Genomic DNA, 20,884 nt, shown 5'->3' with positions numbered 1-20,884 from the left:
AAAATGTGTGATAGGACCTTGTTGTCGGAAATTCCGACCATGTGTAGGCTCCATCACACATTTTCCATCGGATTTTCCGACCCACAAAGTTTGAGAGCAGGATATAAATTTTTCCGACAACAAAATCCGTTGTCGGAAATTCCGATCGTGTGTACACAAATCCGACGGACAAAGTGCCACGCATGCTCAGAATAAATACAGAGATGAAAGCTATTGGCCACTGCCCCGTTTATAGTCCTGACGTACGTGTTTTACGTCACCGCGTTTAGAACGATCGGATTTTCCGACAACTTTGTGTGACCGTGTGTATGCAAGACAAGTTTGAGCCAACATCCGTCGGAAAAAATCCTAGGATTTTGTTGTCGGAATGTCCGAACAAAGTCCGACCGTGTGTACGGTGCATAACAATTAGGAAGATGCAGAAAACTCAAATTAGGATCAATGATTGGCCTTAAACTTGTCACAGCTGAGCAGGTGTAAATCAGAAGAAAACTGCTCCTCCACAGGTACAGGTGCTTATTCCGCTTTGTTCTCAGGACAGCTAGCAATTAAAAATTTTCAGGATGCCAGATAGCGAACTGCATATTAGCTGCTCTCCCACTGTAACTAAAAAAGGTAACGGTGTTAATTGCTACTTAGAAACTTAAACTCCACAATATTAAACCACATTCTGTTTTTTCATTAGTTCAAGTATAAAATAGTTAAATATGTATAACCTTTATAAAGTATTATTATTATTATCACCCAATGATTTTATGTTTCAGTACTGCAGAATTGTGAAAAAAAATGTCTATGGTACAATCTTAAGTTTATGTTGGTAAAAATTGTCATCAGTCTCTATAGTTAACCTGTTAACCTTTTGGTGCCGATGGCACACAAATATGTGGCCTCTCAGCGGGTGGGCCTTGGCGCCAAGCAGCCACATATTTGCATGCAACATTGTGAAACCAGCTGTGCAGAGAGTGTGCGCCCTGTGCGCTACCGGCAAAGTTACTGGTGGCAAACGGAAAGCTCCCGATCACTGCTTGCTATCAGGAGCTTTCCGAACATGTGACCACCGTGACATCCAATCACGGCGGTCACATGATCATAAACCCCGCCCCGCGGCAGAAATTATTGTCAAAGCTTAACTGAACAAGCTAAAATTAGAAGTTGATTGGCTACTATGCAAAGATGCATCAGATTCTGAGTGTTCAAGTTATAGTAAATATCCCCCCATGCATCATAAATAATTACCTTTTTTAAAAATAAAATTCAGGTTTTCAGTTTTTCTGGACACCAGCAATGGCAGCATGCCATTCCTTCAGCTAGGTTTCCTGATGACGACTACAGTCAACCATGTTTGCATAATGTGCATTGAAGTGATGACTTGTAGACTCTATCTGGAGAGTGCGTGACAGGGTGATAACGCAGAAGTATACTTATGAGACTAGGACATTGTCATCCTATAACATGAAGTGCCTGAATAAGGTCCTTCATGGCAGGCTGACCAGGAACTATTTAAATGAAAACTGCAGATTTTAAAATATTGAACATGACTTGTGAAAATATATTAATATATTAAATAGTATATGAGATTTTAGCAACTGGGCTTACACCCATCTTAAAGTGTTACTAAACCTACAACAGTAAAATAATTCTGTATTAGCAGTAGAGCATGCTTGTTGTACTCACTGTGGAACCTAAGGGGTTAATCCTGCACATTGTGTAAAAAGACTGTTTAATTCTGTCTCCTCTGATGCTCCCCTTCTTCCACAGTCACCAAATCATCTCCTGATAGTACAGAGCCTTGGGGGGCACTCTGCACATGTTCAGTTTGGTGTGTATTGCAAAAGTTTTTTTTTTCTTGGGAGAGTGCATGTGATCAGCACAGGGCCAATCAGCACTGTCCAGACAGAGGGTCAGGGGACCTGCAGCCTCAAAGGGCAATCAGGGGAGAATTAAAACTCCTCCTACAAGCTTTAAAAAGACACTGATAGAAGTCATAAGACTGCTGTTTACTGCTGATGAGAAAAGGTATTTAGCTGTTTATATTTACTAAAACTATTGCATTTCTGTGTTCTGTGCACTGTGGGAGACCAGATATAGTGAATGCAGGGTCCTGGGTTTAGTAACACTTTAAGTTCAAATTACCATATAAATGGGCTCCAATTTTCAAGCACCAGTATACAGAAAGAAGCAATGGCAGCCTCTGTATTGTCCTCAGTGCTGGTTTACTTTAATAAGGTAAAGTCACTGTGTAAAGACTGGTACACACAGACCAAATTTTGCTCTGTGTGTACCAGCATTTGACCTGCACATGCAGCCAATGGCTGCAGCTGTGACCTGTGTATTCTGACAGAGGCAGGAGAGCCCCTGCTGTCAGTATATGATAGCGCAGTTGGGGAGATCCCTGCATCCATGTTGGTTGTGTGGATGTAGGGATCTGTGAGGGTTTTTTTTCATTCAACCCCCTGGCTAAATGCAAAAAAAAATACTCCCTGTGTATACCCCATTTAAAGCGCAATAGTCCTTTGCAGGCATTCAAAATTTCTCTTTCCCAAACCTGAAAGTAAACTGAAGTCTATACAATAAACAGAAAACATGGCTTTGTATGGCTTACTTTACTTACATTTCCTTTTACTATACTTTGCATTTCACCATTACCCTTTTTACCCCATTACTAATTTTAATCTTAAAATAAATTCCTATTTTTATTTTGGAATTATTAAAGGACCTTGGTCACTTATGAAAATGTATTTTCAAAGTAAAACTGTCCGTCCTTTGGATGTTGTTGATCTAATGAATAATTTATCACAAAGCATTACCTTATACATGTGGCCATAATATACAAAAAGTGCTGAATCTACAAAACTGCACTACAGAGATTTCTAGGTGATAGGTTCACTTATTAAATGTCTGCTAAAATAAAATTAATGCAAGGGCTAAAAACCCTGAGAATGATCTCATGATGTCACAGGTGCATTAACTGTTAGCAACCAACCAGATTACAGTTTACAGAAGGCTTTTGGGTGATTGATTTATTTTGGTTGGTTGCACATTGCTCTCTTCTCTATTAAATAAGCTTCTTGTCTCTGAAAAGAACAAGCTGTAAAGCTGGGTATAGACTTATGCTGCCTACACAGGACCGGTTTTGCCGTCGGAATAAACTCCGAAGGTTTCTCTGACGGAACTCCGACGGAATTACATTGCAGCGGTCTTGCCTACACGCGGTCAACCCAAAGTCCGACCAAAGTCTGACGGACTGTGCGGTGACGTACAACGCTTACGACGGGATTAGAAAAAGGAAGTTCAATAGCCAGTAGCCAATAGCTTCCGTCTCGTACTTGCTTCAGAGCATGCGTTGATTTTGGTCCATCGGAACAGCATACAGATGATCGTTTTTCCCTGATAGGAATAGGTTCCGTCTGAAATATTTAGAACATGTTTCATTTCTAGGTCCGTCAGAATTTTCGAAAAAATAAGTCCGATGAGGCCTACACACTATCGGAATAGATAATGAAAAGCTTCCGTCTGACTTCTTCTGTCGGACATTCCGCTCGTGTGTACGCGGCTTTAAATTGCTGCCCACTGATGTTCACCTGGGCTCTAAGGATAACCTATTAGTTTATGATACAAGAAGATCTTTCTCAGCTTTTATAAATGTTATTGTTGCAAGTCATCCTTTCATGTGCAATAAAATAAAACAACCCAAAGGTGTCGGCTTTTGTGAGTAAAGACTGGGAACTTTTAGCCCTGGTGGTAGTAATAACCAGCTGGCCACTTCATGGTAGGGGCAGTTTCTGGTAGTTTTACCTAAATAAAATAATGAATAAAATACAATGCCATCTTCATAATAAATTCTTATTCACCTTCCTTTAACAAATGAGCACAAAATATTTCACAGATTTGCATTCTGCCAGCATTATATACCGGTAATTGTGAACAGTGCTATGAAAAATATAAATGGAAATGAACAATATTGAATAAAAAAAATATAGAAACAAAACTGTTGGTTATGTTCCCTTGTGCAACATACACATATCTGTGTGTAGTACCACATTCCCCTGATAAAAACACGAAAAAAAGAAAAACAAACTGCGCTAAGGTCAATAAAAAATAAACACATGTACCCAATCCCAAAAGTTACAGTGGAGTGACATGTGAACAATTACAGCAGAAATTCTCCTGCACAACATATATACAGTAATCAAAATTGGAAAACATAGAATCATGCTAAACATATAGTGAATGTGCTCTCATACACCAACCTAATATCAGAAAAATCATAAAACCAAATATGTGCAACCATATAGATAATAAACAAAAATAAAAATTAGCAAAACACCTGAAAAATTATATAAATGTAAAATTGTCCAAAAATATTGATCATGACAAATTAATAGACCAAATGAGGTTGTGTCCAAAAAGCCTGTCCATCCATAAATAGTGCAATCTTCAAAATCAAAAAAGCAACTAGTGCAGAAATCCACCACCATTAAGTAAGGGGTTACTGCTTACCGGAAGCCCGTGATCCCCCGCTACAGAGGATCAAGGGAAGCCTTTATATAGAAAAGCCCTCCACAGCATATCAGGTGCACCAACTATCTTCGATATAATGGGGATGGTATTACGATCTCCAGAGACACCCAACGAGACTCATAATACTCCAAATTTCCTCATTTCGTTTCACACTCATGAGTGGATGTACATGGCATGGAAAGATTTAAGTGCTCCATAGTGTAAAACCTTCAAAGTTTATTGAGTAATAAAATACAATAATGCACTTACATAGAGAAGCAGAAAAAACGCCTTAGTGTCTGGTGCGTCGGCCGATAGCACACAGACTAACCCGTCCTTCTGGAACCATCAACAGCAACACGAGGTGACGTCAGCGCGTCGCTCCGCCCACATATTTGGTTTTATGATTTTTCTGATATTAGGTTGGTGTATGAGAGCACATTCACTATATGTTTAGCGTGATGCTATGTTTTCCCTATAAAAACAAACAAAATTAACCAGAAAATTTTGACCCTATGCTGAAATGGGTCAAAAATGCTTTTATGTGTATAGACCAGTGGTCTCCAAACTGTAGATGCACCCCTTTGCTTGGTTTTATCCAGCCTTTGAGCTACTATTTCATCCACTGATACCAACAATGGGGCACAGTTCCTCTCAATGACACCAACAATGAGGGCACAATTCCTCCCAATGACACTAATGCCCCATACACACGGTCAGATTTTCCAATGGAAAATATTTGATGGGAGCTTGTTGTCGGAAATTCTGACTGTGTGTAGGCTCCATCGGACATTTTCCATCGGAATTTCCGTCTGGATCTCAAATTTTCCGACAGCAAAGTCCGTTGTCGTAAATTCTGATCGTGTGTACACAATTCCGACATACAAAGTTCCACGCATGTTCGTAATCAAGCAGAAGAGCCGCACTGGCTATTGAACTTAATTTTTCTCAGCTCGTCGTACGTGTTATACATCACCGCGTTCTTGACGTTCGGAATTTACAACAAGATTTGTGTAACCGTGTGTATGCAAGACAAGTTTGAGCCAACATCCGTGGGAAAAAATCCATGGATTTTGTTGTCGGAATGTCTGATTGTGTGTACGGGGCATTACAGTGGAGCACAATTTATCCGAATTATTTAAGCTGGGACAGTGGGATCTGTAGTCTCTCACTAGTTGGGGGGGCGGGTGTGTGTGTGACACATCCTGAGCTCTAAGGAGTTCATACTGGGACTTGCAGTCCTTTACTTTTGGGGGTCACATCCCCAAAAGTAAAGGACTACAAGTCCCAGCATGAACCCTGGTTTAGGACTAAGGATGTGACCTCCTCCTCTGCTGCCAGCTCATACTCCACATGACACATATGTTGTAATTAATTCACTCTTGAGAGGTGCTCTATTTGATCCTGACAGTTTCTTTCCCTCAGGCAGGCTCTGATGTACATGCGGCCACACAGTAGAAGATAGGCGTGGAGGAGGAGGAAGTTAAATCCTCCTCCACTCTGAATGCTGAAGCCTCGGCCTTGCTCTCCTCCTCGTGACATCACTGGTTGCTAGACACCAGGCGGCAGACGATCCTAGCAACAAGTGCAGACAATGGCGGCCAGCAGTGGAACAAATGAGTCTCATCCTGCTGGGTCACTGTCAGAAACCATGAACCAGACCGAGACAGAAGTACAGTAAAATCACACAGGTTTATCAATAAAAATAAAAAGGTAAATAGAGTAAGCGTAGTCAAAGCATAGCCAGAGTCCAGTAACCGGATTGGGTAGTCAGACAAACCAGAGTTCAGCAAACAGATCGGGTAATCAGCCAAGCCAGAGTTCAGTAACCAGATCGGGTAATCAGCCAGGCCAGAAGTCAGGGATCCAAGTAGAGGAACAGCAAGTAGGATAAGGAGCCAGAAGGGATGTCAGCAAAGCCAGTCTTTAAACAGGAACGCAGGAAATGGTTTCTTGTGATGTGACCAAGGCAAAGGCAAGAATGAAGTGAGCTGGAGATCTTTAAGTAGGCGGGACTGACGAGCAGATCCACAACAGCTGGTTAACTGTGGAGAGAGACGAGAGCTGGCAATTAGCCGACAGCTGAGCTGCCAGCTCTGAGAAGGAAGGGCTTAGCCAGCCCTGACAGTACCCCCCTCCTCAACGACCCCTCCCCCTCGGAGGACCACCGAGCTTGAGGGGAAAATGTCTATGGAAATCACAGAGGAGGGCAGGAGCATGTACGTCCGAGGATGAGACAAAGGAGCGTTCCTCCGGACCGTACCCCTTCCAATGCACCAGGTACTGTATGCGCCCACGGAACCTACGGAAGTCAACAATGGATTGTACCTCATGCTCCTCATAGTTCTCAACCTATATAGGGTGAGGACATGGCACCGAGGTGGTAAAGCAGTTGCAGACCAACGGTTTCAATGAGACATGAAACACATTTGAGGTGCACAAACTAGGAGGAAGGTCCAACGCATAGGCCACTGGGTTAATCCTGCGAAACCGAGGTGCGAACTTCAGTGAGGGAACGCAAAGTCGGAGGTTGTGAGATGACAGCCAGACCCTGTCCCCAACCTGGTAGGAAGGCGCAGGCAGGCGTCTGCGGTCAGCATGGAGTCTGTACCTATCATTAGCATGACGCAAAGCCTCCTGGACTTGTGCCCAAGTGGAATGAAGACCACGGAGATGCTCCTCTAGCGCAGGAATACTCTGCGGAACAAACGAGTCAGGCAACATGGAAGGTTGGAAACCATAATTCCCCATAAATGGAGACAATCGGGAAGCAGAATTCAAGGCACTGTTGTGAGCAAACTCTGCCCATGGTAATAGGTCTGACCAGTTGTTGTGATGGTCAGAAATATAGCAACATAGGAATTGCTCCAAGGACTGATTGGCTCGTTCTGCGGCCCCATTAGACTGTGGGTGATACGCAGAGGAGAAAGCAAGCTGAATTCCCAGCTATGCACAAAAGGCTCGCCAGAACCGGGACACAAACTAACTACCCCTGTCCGAGACAATCACCTTGGGTAGCCCATGTAAACAAAAGATCTCCCGAGCAAAAATGGAAGTCAGTTCCTTAGAAGTGAGCAACTTCTTAAGTGGAATACAATGACACATCTTTGAGAACCGGTCAACCACCATAAGGATAACTGTGTTGCCTTGGGAGTTGGGCAAATCCACAATGAAATCCATAGACAGGTGGGTCCAGGGCCTCTCTCCATTAGGTATGGGTTGTAGGAGGCCCACTAGAAGGTGTCGTGGAGTCTTACTCTGAGCACACATGGAACAGGCAGCTACGAAGGCAGTTACATCAGCACGTAGACTAGGCCACCAGAATTGTTGGGAAACGGCCCAAACGAGTTGATTCTTCCCAGGGTGGCCAGCTGCCTTGGGAGAATGGTAAGTCTGGAGCACGGCCGTACAGAGACACTCTGGGACAAAGCAGCGTTTACAAGGTTTCTCAGGAGGAGCATCAACCTGAGCAGCAAGAATTTTGTCACCCAAAGGAGAAGTGAGACTGGTGCGAACCGTAGCCAGAATATGATCAGGAGCAATCATAGGAACCGGAACCAACTCCAACTAGGAAGTGGAGGAAAATTGTCGAGACAAGGTGTCAGCCCTTACATTCTTAGTATCGGGTAAGAATGAGACAATGTAATTGAAACTTGTCAAGAAAAGAGCCAATCGCGCCCTTCTGGGAGAGAGGTGTTTAGCCTCAGACAAGAATGTGAGATTCTTATGGTCAGTAAGAATGAGAACTGGCACAGTGTTACCTTTGAGGAGATGTATCCATTCCTTCAGGGCTAAAATGATTGCCAACAGTTTTCTGTCACCAATCTCGTAATTGCACTCGGCAGGTGACAATTTCTTGGAAAAGTAGCCACAAGGATGCATAGCACTCTCAGAGGTAGGACGTTGAGACAGAAGGGCGCCAACACCAGTCTCAGAAGCATCAACCTCAAGGATAAAAGGTAACGTAGGATCAGGATGTGCCAACACAGAAGCAGAACCAAAGGCAGCCTTGACACTTTCAAAGGCCTTAATGGACTCCGGAGACCAACTCTGTGGGTTACCGTTCTTTCTGGTCATATCGGTCAGGGGCTTGACCAGAGACGAGAAGTTATGAATAAACTTCCGATAATAGTTGGCAAAACCCAGGAAATGCTGCAGAGGACGTGCCCCCACGGGTCGAGGCCACTGTAAGACTGCCGAAAGTTTCTCTGAGTCCATCGAAAAACCAGCAGTGGAAATGACATAGCCCAGGAATTTATTTATTAATTTCCCAATGGAACTCACACTTCTCCAGTTTACAATAGAGATTGTTCTCTCTTCATTTCTGAAGCACATGACAGACATCTGTGTGGTGGCTCTCCAGGGACTTGGAAAATATGAGGATATGCAACAAATCTTGGAGGACATCATTAATAAATTCCTGGAAAACTGCCGGGGCATTACAAAGGCCAAAAGGCATTACGAGATACTCATAATGGCCAGTTCTGGTATTAAACGCAGTTTTCCACTCGTCACCCTCCCTAATCTTCACTAGATTGTAAGCCCCTCTCAGATCAAGCTTAGTGAAAACCGTTGCTCCCTTGAGGCTGTCAAATAACTCTGTAATCAACGGGATTGGGTAGGCATTCTTAATCGTGAGACGATTGAGACCCCTATAATCAATACACGGTCTCAGTTCACCACTCCTCTTCTTCACTAAGAAGAAATCAGCACCAGCAGGAGACAAGGATTTGCCGATGAAACCTCGAGAAAGTGCGTCTGCAACATACTCCTCCATGGCTTCATCCTCCAAGACTGACAAAGGGTAAACCCAGCCACAAGGGGGAGTGGCACAAGATTGAAGGTCAATTGCGCAATCATACGGCCGGTGTGGAGGCAAACTACCAGCTTGACCTTTGTCAAAGACATCGCTAAAATCACGGTATTCCTCTAGCAGGGAGGAGAGTGAAGAGGTACACAGGACCTTGGCTACCTTCCAGAAGCATGTTTCACTGCATTGTGGTGACCAGGAGAAAACCTCAGCACGGAGCCAATCAAAAGAGGGGTTATGCCTCTGTAACCAAGGATAACCAATAACCATAATCTTTTTGCATTGATAAATATCTCCAGGGCAGTACCCAGCTCCCCATATCCTTTTTTAGGGCCAATAACTTGCATATAGGCCTTCAAAATGGGCACTTTTGATTTTTCAGCTTCGGATCCCATAAACTTCAATTGGGTTTGATGTTCTGGTCCAAACTTTTGCTATGTTGAAGAGTTCTGGTGCAAACCGAACCAAGGGGTGTTTGGTACATCTCTATCCACCACATACCATAAAAAATTACTGAGCAAGATGGATGGGTTAAGGAACAGATTAACATCATTTTTATTTAGTAAGTGTGTATTTTAGCAACCATTCCTTTTCTTTCTTTCTACACAGTTCTTCTGGCATAACTCAGAATAATGTATGAGATCTGAAGGGTGAAAATACCATACATCAAAAAAATATCTGACATTGGAAAATGATAAGGCTAGGACTCACTAAGGGAGTACTCAATGTTGTGCATAGGGCAGAGCAAAATCTCCTCATAGTTTAGGACATCTGGAACCCTTGCTTGTGGGCTAGACTTTCATTGCAGAATTTCCTGAGTTCCACATACATTTATATTTAAATGCTATCATATGTTAAATCATTATGTATAATATTTGTTTTGATTTTGGTAGCCATTGTGAGCTTTTTTTTCAAATGAAAACGTTAACTTGGTGTCATTGCAAAGCTGAAAGCATATGTGATAATAAATTCCGTGGTTATACTAGTGGCATACAGCTTAATACCTACATAATCTGTTTTGCCCTAGTATAAATGACATTTCTTCCCTTTAAGATGCAGCTTAATCCTTCTGAAAACCCGGATCTATAAATGCAGCCCTCTGACATGAAATCTCATTAAATAATCTCTTTTGGTCCATTTGCTTTATTTAAAATCTATCAAGCATCATGTGAACTCAATCTGTGAAGTGAAAGTAGATCTTTATCCTCTAATTGAAATGGTTACACATGAATGCAGCAGGGGAGCAGTATAAAAGAAGTTAAAAAAAAAAAAAAAGTATTTCAATCTGCCGCCTCATGTTTTCTATCACATGGGAATGCATGTAGGGTATGTAAATGATGATGGTTGAGAAAGGAATGTGGATGTGGTTGTATTTCATGCTTTTATAAATATGTTTTTAAAGTGAACTTGAGCTTTGCCCATGTAGCTGTGTATACTTCCCTTTTTTTTCTCTCTTCCACTGTTCAGCTGAGGAGAAGAAGCCTCTTGTAAGCTTTGAGTTGTTCTGCTGGGGAGCTTACAGAGAATGCTGGAGCCTGGCAATTGGCTGCTCAAGCACTCAGCACTGCATTGTGGGAGGCAGGGCCACTGATAAGGCAGTACAACTGGTCCTGTTGTACTGGGCCTGGGCCTCATCAGCTAAACAGGGGGGCCCAGGGCAGTTTTATTGTTCATTTCAGCCTATATGAATAAATGGATTTTACTAGACCACACCTGGGCTCCTACTTGCTTACCAGGGTTTACATTACATTTCCCTGGGCCCCATCAAGCCAACAGAGGGACCCAGAAGGTGGGAGCACAGGAGGGACTTTTTTTTTTTTTAATTTTCAGGGTGTAGGTGGATAAATCAGTGAAGCTGTTTTTCTGCACCCTAGGGGGGTAACGGTGGGGTTGGGGGTGTGGTGTAGGTGAGGTTGGGGGGGCCATCAGGAAGGCTGTACAAGGCCCTGTGATTTCTAACAGCAACCCTAGTGGGAGGAGAGAGGCACATCCACCGCTCCATACCCAGAGGTATATTGGATATTTTATATACATATAAACTTTTCTTCCCCACTGGGTTCGGATGCAGCAAGGATACATTTGTATGAATGGGTTTTTGAAATAAACTTTATTTTAGCAGAAGAAATAAAAATATTTTATTTTTTATAAGCAAAGTCTTGAATATAATCTTTCATTTTTTTTTACTTAATTATTACAGCTTGGTGAAGTTTAAAGAACACTGATACAACTGGATGTCTCCTCACACCCTTGTCGGGGAAAAAGTTAGGATCCTAGAAGGGAACAGGTTGAGAGGAGTCTCTGTGGGTCTCTGTGGAGTACCTGCAGATACCACTGATTGTAATATCATGATATGTACAGTATATCACCTAATATAATGAATCTATAGTAATAAATGCAGATCTCCTATGGTCACTTTCCCTTCCTGCACTTCTGCCTCCCTATTGGCCTATTGTGCAGCTAGTAGGGAGTTGAGGAGAGCAGGAAATAGCAGGCCAATTCACCCATGTCTTCAAACACCACCCAGCCATTTCCTGACTCATATAGAATAGGATAGACTCAAGAAATCAAGTGATTTCATGGGTCTATACTATTCCTTCCCGGCTGCAGTTGGGGCTTTCCCCCTGCACTAAGCAGTGTTCATGCCATGCTGTGGAGGACAACTCATTCCTGGAGCATTGTAAGCCCAGGCTGCCTGATAATGTACCCCTCGGCACTGGGGTGTCAGCAAACGGGTTTAATGATGCTGACTGTTGTTCATCCCAGAAGAGGACCGGTGGCACTAAATGGAGGAAATGGCTGGCTACAAGACAGAAGCATGGCGAGAGTAAGCAGACCTTGGACATATTTTTTGTTACAGGAAGACGAGGGGGCCAAAGTTAGAAGTAGGGGTGAGGAGTGGGGCCCCAGAAATTAAAAAAAAAAAATACTGGTATTCCAATTTAATATTTTCAAGCAAGAAAAATTGATATTTCTTGCTAAGAAAAATAATCAAAGATACTGTGTAATTGTGCTAGGTAAAGAGCTGACAGCCTTGGTCAGGTAATCTTCATGTTATTTCTTGGACGCGAAATTAATTTCATGCGTGTATATATTTTAATTAGTGCAGCAACTTTTTACAAAATTATTTGGTAATGTAACGTCTTTTATTTGTTTATGTGAAGCAAGTCAGTCTTGACATTAAAAACTACATATCTTGGCATCCTTTACCCTCTTAGTCTATGACATTTTGATCAGCTGGCACAGTGGTTTTATTTACTGTGTAGTGATAGATAAGATATAATGCTGGCATCTCCTAAGTTGGTTTGGAATTGCACAGCTTTTTGTTGCTTTGGACTTAGGAAATATTTTATCCACAAACATAGTTGAGCAGGACAGATGGTGCTCCCTGCTAAGGCTGCTGGTTTTGATCTTTCCTGCACTTTAATGGATAATCTACTTCTGATTGCAGCTGTTGTCTTTGATTATTCTTCAACATAATGGTCACTCATCACTTTTTTGCACTGCCATGACCTTTTGTACATAATAAACAAAAGTTTGTGACTGCAACTTATTCTATAAAACAGTTCAAATTATACAATTAAAAAAAATTGCTTTGTACAAGAAGGTATGCATTTTGCAGATGATTAAAAGTGTACTTTTACAATATGGTATAATTCTATGGTGCACAGGTGGATAAACGAATCCGCTAATTCATGGATGGCAATACTTCATAGTATCACTTGTGCAATGTAGCTCCATTTCTATATTCTTTATTAAATTATTTAAGTAATAAAAACTGGCCACTTGGAAGCTGCACACTTGGGATATTTCAGAATTTACTTTTTTTTTAGGCAAGCACAGACCCATCATGAATTAAATGTATCAAGATGATTTTGAAAAAAATAATCTTTATGGATGTGGCAAAGACTGGGGTGGCTTTGTTTTTACTTGAGTCTAATACACACATTCATAAGGAATCCTTTGTTAGTGCACTGGACAATGGGGTGATACAAAACCAATCCCCATGGTTATTTTTCCTTGTGGGGAGCTAAAGTGAGAAAGAGCCCCATACCTTCTAAGAGAAAGATAGTATTCTAAGTATTAGGCTATTATTTTCTCTATAATGCACCCACCCATTTCAAATCCCATATGGGCTGGCATCAGCTACACATAGCAAGCTTGCAATCTTGCAAAAGTAAGTATTACGTAGGCCAGTGATGGCGAACCTTGGCACCTCAGATGTTTTGGAACTACATTTCCCATGATGCTCAACTACACTGCATAGTGCATTAGAATCATGGGAAATGTAGTTCCAAAACATCTGAAGTGCCAAGTTTCCCCATCACTAACGTAGGCTATCGCGACTTTAAGAAGAGCTCCAGGGAAAAACCTTTTAAAAATCTGCAGGGTTAAAAAATAGTTAAATCCTAGGAGGTGAATGCCACCTCCTGCATCACTGTCCCTAATTAAAAAGGTATGCTTTCATTGAGCACTGATAGTATAGCTGTTGCTAAACTTCCAGCCCTCCAACTGTAGACTTAAAGCTCCCCTGTCTAGCAGCCATCCTGTCCATTTACAGAACACTTGGTATTTTGTGAATAGAGAAAGGGAAGACAAGTGACAGGTCAGCTGCTGTGAAAGAGCCTTCTGTTAGCATGTTGCAAGTATAGCGAAAGCTATATAGCGAAATTGTGATTACCAGGCGTCCAAGCTGGAGGTGGCATACACCTGCTTAGATTTACAGCGTGTAAAATAAGTATTGAACACATCATCATTTTTCTAGGTAAATATGTTTCTAAAGGTGCTATTGGCATGACATTTTAACCACATTTCGGTAGCAACACATGCAATCCATACATACAAAGAAACCAGAACAAAAAAGTTCAGAAATTAAGTTATGTGAAATAAAATGGAATGACACAGGGGAAAAGTATTAAACACACACTAACTGAAATTTATTAATAATTTTTACAAAATCCTTTGTTGGTAATGACAGCTTCAAGACACCACCTGTATGGAGAAGCTAGTCTCATGCAGTGCTCAGGTGTGATTTTGGCCAATTCTTCCACACAGTCTTCAAATCTTGAAAGTTCCATGGGCCTCTTCAATGAACTCTGATCTTTAGTTCTTTCCATAGATTTTCTGTTGGATTCAAGTCAGGTGATTGGCTGGGCCATTCTAGCATCTTTATTTTCTTTCTTTAAAAAAAACAAATGAGACTTTCCTTGGCTTTGTGTTTGGGATCATTGTCTTGCAGAACTGTCCACCCTCTTTTCCCCTTCATCATTTTGGTAGATGGCAGCAGATTGTTATCAAGCATGTCTTGGTACATTTTTCCATTCATCCATTCAACATGCTTTTTCTTCAGCAATGGAGTCTTACATGATGGGCGTGCATACAGGCCATGGCGGTTGAGTGCATTACTTATTATTTTCTTTGAAACAATTCTACCTGCTAGTTCCAGGTCTTTCTGAAGCTCTCCACAAGTGTTCCTTGGCTCTTGGACAACTCTTCTGATAATTCTTTTCACTCCTCTGTCAGAAACCTTGTGAGGAGCAACTGGTCATGGCCGGTTTATGGTGAAATGATGTTCTCCACTTCCGGATTATGGCCCCAACAGTGCTCACTGGGACATTCAGAAGTTTAGAAATCCTTCTGTAACCAATGCCATTAGTATGTTTTGCAACAATAAGGTTGTGAAGGTCTTGAGAGAGCTCTTTGCTTTTACCCATCATTAGATGTTTCTTGTGTGACACCTTGGTAATGAGGCACCTTTTTATAGGCCATCAGTTGAGACTAAACCAGCTGATTTTAATTTGCACTGACAAGGGGCAGGATTGCTTTTTAATTACTGATAGATTGCAGCTGGTGTCTTGGCTTTCCATGTCTTTTTGCACCTCACTTTCTTCATGTGTTCATTACTTTTTCCCTGTGTCATTCCATTTTATTACGCATAACTTAAAGCGGAGTTCCACGCATATTTTCGTTTTTTAAAAGTCAGCAGCTACAAAAAGTGTAGCTGCTGACTATTAATAAACAGACACTTACCTGTCCCACGGTCCAGCGATGCAGGCGCTCGGAGCCTCACTCCTCTCCCCCTCCTCTCCACCGGCACCATCATAGCAACTGTGGGCACCCAGCCGTGACAGCTTTCGGCTTCACGCCTGGGCGCACACTGCACATGCGCAAGTCGCGCTGCGATCTGCTAGTGGCCAGGCAATCTTCTTGGACCTGTGACGTGTCCCAGAAGATTGCAGAGAGGGAGAGGCCGCCTAGGGGGAGGGGAGGAGTCGCCTAGGCAGCCAAGAGCAGGAAGGAGGAAGTGGGACAGGAAGTCCCACCCTAAACTAGGTACACACTCACCCCCCAAAAAAATGACATGCCAAATGTGGCATGCCAGGGGACGAGGAGTACTTAAAGTGGAAGTTCCACTTTTGGATGGAACTCCACTTTAACTTCTGAACCTATTTGTTTTGGTTTCTTTGCATGGGTTGTTCAATACTTATTTTACCCGCTGTAACCATCTGTAACCCAGCAGATTTTCCAGATCCACCTCATAAATAAACTACTCCTTTGTTAATAATCACAATATATTTCCTAAAGTGGATCTTTGCCTCCCCCCCCTTTTTTTTTACCCCTGCTTACCAGCATTGTGCACAGTTCAGATACTAACCCCCTCAGAGGATCCAGCATTATGCCACTGAGCTCCTCTTGTCCTCTGCCACTGCTCTATCCCACTTCACCATGTTGCTTGTAATGTCATCTAGAGGCCCGCAGGCTCTTCTGGGTTCAGCCAGCGTGCCTTCCGTTGCCACAGCGCTAGGCACACCCCCCACTCCTTTATGAATAAAGGGCTATGCCTTCTGGGATATGTGACATGCATATCCCAGGGGGCACAATGAGCATATGGGGGGCGGAGATTCGCAAACAAAAAATACAGTGCTATTCATGTAGCAGAGGTGAAGAGGGGTGGATTGGAGGGATCCACTTTAAATAAACACCTTCCTGGCACCAATTCAGGAAAAGCATCCCCAGATCTTATAATGTGTTGTTGTGATACTTCCAACTCAGCAATGTTACCATTCAAAATAAAAGTAAAAGACTCCAAAGTGTAATTGAATTTTATAACAATTTTTTTTAAATTTTTATTCCCTTTAGATTGTAAGCTAAACAAGCAGGGCCCTCCTGTCCCTTCTGTATGGAACTGTATTGTAATTGTACTGTCCCTCCTCTATATTGTAAAGCGTTCCGCAAACTGTTGGCACTATATAAATCCTGTATAATAATCATTAGGCCTCATGCACACTGGATGTTAAAATAACGTTATGAAAACGTCAGTAGCTTTGCAGTGAGTTTTTCATCTTTTTCCAACTTTTGTTCAACGTTTTTGCAATAGCGTTTTTTAGCGTTTTTTAGCATTATTCCACGTTAGCGTTTTTTTTTTGTAAGAAAAAATGTTTTTTTTTACATTTTTTTGATGGATCGAAAACGTTAAAAAACGCTGGTGAGCGACGTTTATGAGCGTTTATCGACGTTTATCAGCGTTAGAGCGTTTTGACAGCTGAAAATGTCTCTCAGAACCCACTAGGAGAGTTTAATGACTGTAGAAAAAAACATCTACAGCCAAAAACAGCTGTTGTAAAAACGTTAAAAAACGTCCAGTGTGCATGAGGCCTAATAATAATGATAATAATATAATAATAATCCAAAATGTATACTATTAAGGACAAACTAACATTAAAAGATGCATATCGCAAGTACAGCAAATACCTGCCTCCTTAATCAGCAGAGCACCAGTGTGCAGTGTGATGATAAAGATAAGGCCTGCCCTGCTAGTTTCCTCTTAATACTCCCTCAGAAAAAATATACAGTATATCAGACAGATCCCAAAAGCATTGGAAACCTAAAAGGTCATATCTCATTTTAGAAACCTTTCTTCCAGAAATCTGTGTAACTTTAGAGAGTTCACAGACTTTTCAATAATCAATTGTGGTTTTGTGACCAGAGGTTATCGATGCCTATATTCTCTTGCCAAACTTAACAGCATCAATAACTCTATGATAAATCTGCATACCTAAATAATTTAATAGTTTTTACTTGGTACATTATGTAATAAAAACATTGCTTTTTGTTATAGACTGACAAAAATGTAAAAAAAATAAATAAATCATTTTTTAAACTCATTTTTCTTCAATTATATCATTGAATCTGACAGTTAAAATATTGAGTCAATGCCACTGCAGCACCAAGGATGCAGTGTTCATCTGCAGGCTCAAGTTTGCATGTGATCATTATGTGATAGCTGATGTAGCACCCTGATGTTTAGGCAGGGTTGCTAATAAGTTTATCTGCCAAGTGATAGTTGCCCTGGCCAATTATTAGGATGTCAATTGATTTTGCCCTAATTCTGGAGTTGCTGCACTTCTCTCTTCTGTCACTAGATGGTCGGGTGTCTGGTGACATTAGATAAGACAAGGGCATTGCAAAGACAGATTAGGAATAAATGGGGTGTCTCAGGCAATGAGCAGGGATTTTCTTGGGTCCCTTGGCCTGCTGGGAGAACCTGTTTATTTGGGTGGAGTCAGGTGACCGGGGTTCTGTGCTACCTGGATGGCTGTCTGGGTGGATGTGTGTCGTATTGCCCTGGGCTGCTAGGCCATAAACCTAAGGCCTATCCCGGGGACATCTGGTTGCTAGGCTGCCGTAGGGCCTATCCAGAAGTAGTGGAGGGTTGGGACTGCGGGCTTGTAGCCGTGGTCGGAGGTAGAGGGGAAGTTGTCCACTCGCCACAAGGGGACCATCCACCTGGAGACTGGAGACCATTGTGAGTAAGCTGAGGCCAGTACCAGAGCAGACTTCTCACCAACCGGGGAAGGTGAAGAAGTGGGAAAGCATCAGCAAGTGCCAAGTCAGGGACCCAGCGGGACAGCAGAGGTGACGCTTGTGGAGTGCCAAGCCAGGGACCTAACGTGTCAGCAGGGGTGAAGCTTAAGGAGTATCTGTGAGTGCCAAACCAGGGACCCAGCAGTGAAGCGGGGGTGATGCTTGAGGAAGATACTGAGTGCTACAGTGTAAGAGCTCAAGGGATTCAGTGTCTAGTGGATCTGAAGTCTAGTGAGAGAGCCTGGGAGCTCGTTAAGTGAAGACCCACAGTGAGTGTGTGTGGGGTAAAGAGAACTATTCATGTTGCAGATAGTAATTGCTACAAGATTGCTGCCATAGGAGACAGTGGTCCTACCTATACAGAAGTGGTGTCCGGCTGGAGGCCTTCACCTGTATAGCTGTCCACCTATAGAAGTCTCGGAGTCTGCCAACATTGCAACTACATAAGGGTGTCCTGGCCCTAATCCTTTCTCCCATAGCTCTGTTTAAAAGACAATAAATCTCTTTGCATTCAAAAAGTGTCTGGCGCCCACCTGTTCATCTTGCATTACACCCACCATGTGTTGTAAACCACTCTACACTGAAGGTTTTCAGCTGTCCTTAAAGCGGGGTTCCACCCAAATTTTGAACATTATCTCTATGCATTCTCTTCCTTGCCTAGATGCTGACATGCTGTGTAAAAAAATTTAAATCGCCGTAATTACCTTTTTTTTCTAATCTTCTTAGCACTTCCTGGTTTTCCTCCCATGGGAGTAGGCGTGTTTCTAGCCTCTCCCAGACCTCCCACAGTCCCTTGGGAACTAGTCTCGGGCTTCCCAGCATGCATTGTGCAACAGTGTCATCACAACATCTCGCTGAATGCTGGGAGCACAGCATTCACCGCATCCAGGAAATACATGCTTGTGGGCTTCAAATGCCCACAATGAAGATGGAAACCGCCTTCAGTGAATTTTATAAGTTATTCTTTACAACGAAATCGGACACAGGCGGACTTATTACAGAGAACATGTGAGTAGATAATCATGAAAAGAAAAGTTTGTGAATGAACTCCAAAAAAAAAAAATGATAGATAGGTGGACCCCCGCTTTAACTCCGGATGTCATTGGGCTTCAGGGGCCCCAGGACTTTGCTACACTGACATAGTAATCACACAACTGGTAATCATTCGGATTGGTTCCTGATCATCTGTGGGCATTAAAGCTGTCAGTTGCAACTGTTGTTAAGAGACATCACCTTGCAAATTGTTGGCTGGTAGCTTTCAAAGGAGGATATTTAATAACTTATGCCCAGCATGGGAAATTGTTCTGAGAAACATTATTATACACATTTGAGGAGGGAAAAGGTTAAAGGGCAACACCTTTCAAAATTGATATTTCAATAACCATTATAATCACTTACTGACGTTATATATCTCTCAGAGAGTGCAGTCTCAGGCTCAGGTCCACAAGAGTTGTGTCCCTGCCTCCTCCTGCAATTCTAGAATATAAGTGTCACTCCAGGGCAGCTATATTCACAAATTATTTTTTGTTCCACATCACCCACCAGGGAAGCATGACGCTAATATTTTGCTTTCTAAAGACAGCTGCAATTCAGGAAGAACTTGTAACCGGTGGCTCTTTCGTATGCTTTTGTTTTACTCTAATGCCCTGTATACACACGATTGGACATTCTGACAACAAAATCCATGATTTTTTTCCCACGGATGTTGGCTCAAACTTGTCTTGCATACACACAGTCACACAAATCTTGTTGGAAATTCCGAACGTCAAGAACGCGGTGACGTACGACACGTACGACGAGCTGAGAAAAAGGAAGTTCAATAGTCAGTGCGGCTCTTCTGCTTGATTCCGAGCATGCGTTTGAACTTTAAGCGTTGGAATTGTGTAAACACGATCAGAATTTACGGCAACAGATTTTGTTGTCGGAAAATTTGACATCCAGAAATTCCGATAGAAAATGTCCAATGGAGCCTACACACGGTCGGCAATTTCCGACAAGCTCCCATCGAACATTTTCCGTTGGAAAATCTGACCGTGTGTACGGGGCATTAGACTCTGGTTGGCTTTTAGCAGCAGGCCCTGCAAGTGTTGTAGGATCTCTGGTGTATGTGAGTTCTGACCAAACAGGACAAAAGGAGACACCAGTAATATAGTTTGATGATAACTCCCCTAAGCCTTGATGTTATCTGTGTCAGCACAGTCTACAGTTTTATCTACTTAAAGCGGACCTTCAGTCATTTTTTCAGCTTTCCATCTATTAAATCTTCTGCCCTTGTTTTAACTTTGGATAGTAAAATATTTTTTTTTTTCTGACAGTAAATACCTTATACAGCCCACTTCCCGTTTCTTGTCTGGTACAAAGCCTAAGCTTATGACATCATGCACAGCTCTCACTCTCGTAAGAGTTTGCCAGGAAGGGAGAGGGGATGAATCATAAGAGGGCCAATGAGATTTGCAGAGCTGGAGGTGCGCCTCTGTTTGGCTGTGTAAATCCAGGAAGTGAACAGGCAGCAGCATCAGCTGCCCACAGTAAAAATGGTTGCAGCCAGACTCAGTAGAGGGAGACTTCTGCAGCATATTTGGCAAGTTCAGAATCGCAGTGTATATAAAATAATATGCAAAGTGGTTGGAGGGAAGCTTCAGAATGGCAAAGATGTTTTTATTGCAAATTATGTGAGCAGACTGCAGTTCCTCTTTATTTTTTTGTACTTTC

At 42.4% G+C, this 20,884-nt stretch overlaps 1 protein-coding gene across 2 annotated transcripts in view; it reads right to left on the bottom strand.

The window, feature by feature from the left end:
- The window catches only part of YIPF7 (Yip1 domain family member 7), a 106,480-nt gene that overhangs the window by 693 nt on the left and 84,903 nt on the right, over positions 1–20,884 (bottom strand). The window lies entirely within an intron of this gene.

This window comes from Aquarana catesbeiana, linkage group LG01 (genome assembly GCF_042186555.1).
Source record: "Aquarana catesbeiana isolate 2022-GZ linkage group LG01, ASM4218655v1, whole genome shotgun sequence".
Classification (NCBI taxonomy): Eukaryota; Metazoa; Chordata; class Amphibia; order Anura; family Ranidae; genus Aquarana; species Aquarana catesbeiana.
The sequence above is the reverse complement of the archived record's forward strand: the minus strand, read 5'-3'. Positions and strand labels throughout refer to the sequence as shown.